The sequence below is a fragment of the Phacochoerus africanus genome, chromosome 9 (genome assembly GCF_016906955.1).
Source record: "Phacochoerus africanus isolate WHEZ1 chromosome 9, ROS_Pafr_v1, whole genome shotgun sequence".
In the NCBI taxonomy this organism is placed as follows: domain Eukaryota; kingdom Metazoa; phylum Chordata; class Mammalia; order Artiodactyla; family Suidae; genus Phacochoerus; species Phacochoerus africanus.
This window is the reverse complement of record NC_062552.1, coordinates 101,295,819-101,301,192: the sequence shown is the minus strand read 5'-3', so window position 1 is coordinate 101,301,192 and position 5,374 is coordinate 101,295,819.

Sequence of the window (5,374 nt, the reverse complement as noted above, 5' to 3'; positions counted from 1 at the left end):
GTAGGTTAAGGATCTGGCATTGCCTCAAGCTGCAGCATAGGTCCTCAAGCTGTAGCTCGGATCTGGCAATGCTATGTCTGTGGCATAGGTCAGCAGCTGCAGCTCCGATTCAACTCCTGGCCCAGAAACTTCCATGTGCCATAGGTGTGGCCATTTAAAAAAATAAAATAAAAAAATGAAGATTTCTGGGCCCCAAGAATCTAAAGACTCACTGAAGAGATGATAGAGGGGTTCTAGGCAAAGGAAACAGCACATGAGCAAAGGCTTAGCCAAAGGAAACTGCAGGATGTGGTCAAGGATATGAATTTTTTAGCCTGACCAGTACACAGGGTTTGCTTCTAAGAGAGGAGGGATGGACAAGGGTGGCAGAGCCAGTTAGCAGGTTAAGGTCTCGAGCTCTGGAAGCACAGTGCTAGCTGCAGGGTTTCTCAGCATCAGCACTACTGACCCTTGGGACTGGATAATTCTTTGTGTGGCGTTTGTCCTGTGCATGTAGAATGTTTAGCTGCATCCCTGACCTCTGTGCCTAATATCATCAAGGGACAACATCGAGACCCACTGATTTGGGGGAATGGTTTAAATTCCTTATTTGGCTGTTTGATTCTCTTGGTTCCTGCCTTAGACAGACTAAGGTAAGCTGCACTTGAGTGAAAAGCATAGTGACCTACAAATACATTTTTTCCACTTTCAATTAAAAGAAAACCAGGGGCAAGCCTTCCAGAGGATGTATCAATACATTTCTTCAGCATTACCAGAGCTCTGGAATCCTTTATCCTCCTTTGTGTACATGCTTGGCTCATGGTCCCAAAATGGTTTCCCCACCTCCTCCATTGCATCTGTCTTCCAGAAAGGAGAAAGGCATGTGCCAACTGAGAGGGCCCCACTTATTAAAGGGCTTTCCCATAAGCCCCACCCCAAAATTTCTGCTTATACTTTGCATTGGCTTATGTCGCATGGCCATCCCTAGCTGCAAGGGAGTCTGGGAAATGTAATCTTTTTAGCTGGGCACATGACCATCCTAGACAAAATGTGAGTTCTGCAGTAAGAGAAAGGGGGAGGTTAATTGTCAGTCTCTGTCACTGCTCCTAATCTTGGTTTCTAGGTACAGGGGCAAGCTTAGCAGTCCCTCACTAGGAATCTTCTAGGAGGACCCAGACAAAACCTCTGAAACATCAATTGTCTCTGCAAATTTTCCTGGTGCATTCCTCTAAGAGGGGGGTCCTTATCTCTGCTGGCTGGTAGATTCTTTCAACAGGATCAAATTTTTATTCCATCTTCCTAGAAGTAGATTAACTCAAGTCACCTATCAAGCAGTTGAGACACAAGATTTTTAGGAGGGATGTATCTCTGTTCCTTTCCCACCCCCAGCCCCCAGCTCCCATTCCCCTGGTACTGCCGGTGCATCCACATAGCAAGAATTCCATTATACACACCCTGGCTGCCAAGCCTAGACTGCACCATTGGGCATCATTCCTTTGGGCCAGGTGTTGCTCTCCTTTAGGTACCTCTTCAAACGCCAATCTCCTCTGACAGAGGAAGAGCTAGGCAATGTGTACCACCTTAGTGTTGGTCCTCGGTCTTGGGGCCATCCCTTCTCCCCCTTGGAGTTCCTGAGCAGCCTGGGGGCACTGAATCTTGGGAGGGGGAAGGAGGCTGGGGCAGCATAGAGCCAGCCTGTCCGTCCCTCAAAGAAGTGGGGCCCCCAGCTGGCTCGGCTCCTTCACTGTAAAGCCGCAGCCACAGCTGGGACCATGGCTGGAGGTATGAATAAACACTGCTGGGAAGTCCGGGTCCAGCAGATGGCAACCCCGTGAACTCTGAGTTGACTTTGCCCCCTCTTTCTTTCCCCACCCACACTTCTCAACCTGAAGATGAAAATGCTGCCTTTCCTGTAATTTGTTTTGACACTAACTCAGGGAATAATACTGTGAGCGAGAGATAAACATTGAGGACGGCAGATGGGGAAACAACATTGCCCAGGAAACCTCACGTCAAACTGATAGAGAACCATAACCCTGTCCCGCACCCATTTCTTGCTGTGTGGAGGCTTTCCGCAGAGACACATTAACTTAGATCAGAGTTATGAGCTGGAAGACCTCTGCAGGGTCACCCTCAGACCCGGGCAAAAGAGGTCCCTGCTCTGGACTCCTCACATTACAGGGACTCCCCTCTACCTGCTAGACCCCTTCACACGGGGACCGGGGTCCTGAGAACCAAGGGGACATGCCTACCCAGAGCCCTCTGTCCACTTTTATTCATTTATTTATTTATTTTTGTCTTTGGGGGGCACCCTCAGCAAATGCAGCTTCCCAGGCGAGGGGTCGAATTAGAGCTGCAACGACCGGCCACAGCCACAGCCACAGCAATGCGGGATCCAAGCCATGTCTGCGACCTACACCACAGCTCACTGCAACACAGGATCCTTAACCCATTGAGTGAGGCCAGGGATCAAACCCACATCCTCATGGATACTAGTTGGGTTTGTTACTGCTGAACCCCAACAGGAGCTCTCCTCTGTCCTCTTTTAGACCATGCTCCATATACCAGTGCCCTGGAATCCCAGAGTGTCCCTGAGCTGGCTTCCAGGAGCTGTAGCCCTCTTCCCCAATACCTCTTTGCCAGAGTAGATCAAACACAAGTATGCACACCCCTGGACCTGTGGGTAAGGCCCGAGGACGGCTGCTGTGGGCTGGTAGGCTGGTACGTCCACCAACATGCACTGAGGCTGCTGAGGAGGAGCCGGGGAGGGACTGGAGAAGCACAGGCTGCAGTCTGGGGGCTGTTTCTCCCCACGCCGCCTTGTATTGATACAAAGTTCTGAAGCCTCTAAGAACTCTAAATTCAAATCCCGCCCTCCAGGCTGTTATGAGGATGTATTTGCCAAGGCAGGAGAAAAGAACCTTTTTTAACATATCTACCATATTTTATAAGCTTGATGTATAATGTGTAAGTATTTAGACATGCAGTATTGGCCTCCGTTTGTACTCTTGTCCCAGGCCCTGCAAATATTAAGGGCAAACCTACTCCTGCTCCACACACCCATTTTGTTTGGTCTGCAGAGTGTTTTAAAAATCAGAGGATTATTGCAGAAATTCTGATTTGGGCTTTGATGAACGGATGAATGGAAGACATGGTAGTTCTGGGCCTGAATTCCATGGCTGCATGGAATAGAACCCAGGGCCAGCTCGCTGCTTTAAGCAGCACTCACGCTTCCACTTGCCACACTCCCCACCACTCCCAACTGTCCTACAGCCAGTGAGTTTCATGTATTAATAGTACCTGTCTGGGCCTTTGAGGCATTTGAGTGTGGGTCAGTGGTCCACCAGCCTGAGGGAGCTAGCCCTGTCATCGGCAAGAGGCTGGGGGGACAGAGCTGGGTGGTAGGAAATCTGCGGTCAAGGTTCTGGAAGTTGAGATCTATTTATAGCTGCCCCTCCAATTTCCTGTGTGGAGATGAAGTCAGCTTTGGCATTCACCCTAGTCAGACTGATCAGAAAGGAGAAGTGGAACTGCCTGGGGTCATTAGAAAGTAAAGAATGAAAGGGGAAGAGAAGTCCTTGCTGAGAGACGGGAGTAGCACACGTGAGCCCCGCATTTCTGGTTCTGGCTCTGAATGTCATTCAGACGATGCCCAGCACTGGTCATGTGCCTTCGGCGGGGGTTTCTGGGGGGAAATCACAGCACTAGAGCAGGGGTGGGGAGGAAAAAAGCTCTGATTGGAAGGAGGCCCGTGAGAGGCCTGGCCCGGGCTGAACTAGCTGTAAAGACAGCTGGGCCTGAAGTGTTGCTTCCAGACTGCAAAAGAAAAACACCTTCCAGTCAATGCAGGCCACATCTGAGTGACCACTGGCTTGGCTTTGCCGGTTAACACAGGGGTGGGAAGGAACAACAGAGCGTGAGCTACCAGAAGTCAGGCCCCGAAGGGAACTGATGAGAGACCCTCCTTGCCTTAGCCCCTCACCATGCACCCCAGTCTTCGCTGGGTCCATGCACTGGAAGAGGAGCCCCATGTACCAAGTTGTATTGGGAGACCAAAGGTTAAAATGCAGGACTCATTGGAAGCAATGCTGATACCCAGGGAAGGCCCTCTGGGCTGACTCTAACGAGCTCTGAGCCTTCTCACATTCTGGGCATCCATGGGCATCAGCTTCAGGGGTGAGGGCCCCCCCCCCCAGTGGTGGTGTGCCTTCAGAGGCCCTTGGCTTGTACTCCTTCCCTCTGTGGGCCATAAGGGGGTCAGGTGTCCATGTGCCAGCCTTTCCAGGCCTCTGAAGAGTTAAGTAATTACACTAGCCCCGCACTGGCATAGTCCAGGGGAGGCCCAGAGCCAGAAACTTGACTCAAGCCAGCCAGAGCTGTGGGCAGGTAGGCTGGGGAAGAGTGGCACAGAGAGACCAGCCTGCCTCTCTCTTTCCCCTGTGCTCACTGCCTCCCAAGATGACCACTTACAGGGGGGCAGCAGGTGGTAGCAGCCCCTCTGAAGGACCAAGGGATGAGACGGGGAGACCAGAGGGGCTGCATCCGACACCTTCCATGGCAATCCCTGTGGCTTTTGGCTCAGCAGGGGCCATGCATGTGGGCAGGCCCTGCTGGGGCTCTTGGACAGTGACGTGATGTGGTTCAGGCCAGAGGGCATGGCCTGGGGACCTCAGAAGAGCAGGGGGACTGGAGCACACTGATTTCAGCTCTGCCAAAATTGGTGGATGGGAAGTCCTGAAGACAACCCTGTGTTACTTGAGCCACCGCTGCCCTCAAACCATGCTCAAAACAGCAGCCTGCAGAGCCTCATGGACACAGGCAGAGGTGTGCGTGCTTTACCACAGCATCCCAGGGGAGGTGGAGTCTTCAGCTGGGCAGGGAGTGCCCATGTCCCCAAACCATGTTGTCCCAGGAGAGCCTGAGGAAAGCACCCCTTTACATGTGGGGGGTTCCTAGTGTTGCTAGAATTCCTGGCACAGAGCCAACAGCACACAGCATCACCCAGTGCAGGCCGCCTGGACCCGTGGGAGCAAGTGCAGTCCCGGGAGAGGAGGGTGTCAATCCAAGGACCATCCTACCCCACTGGCCTGGCCCTGGTCCTTCTGCCATCTAGAGAATGAGCCTAGAAAGGTCTAGGCTGACCATCTAGAAAGCATGAGGCAGTGAGGAATGGAAAGTTCAAGGTCACAGTGAGGTGATTTAGGTAGGAGAATCAAGAAGCTACCTAGAAGGAGGATTGAAGATTCTTTGTGAAAACCCAGCTTGCCAAGTAGCTTCACAGACCTCAGGAAAGAAGCAATGGCCGTAAAGCCTCCCAAGCATTAAAGGCTCCTGAGGCCAAGAAAACAAACAGAACAAACAACAGCAACAACACAACAACCCCAGCTCCACAGAA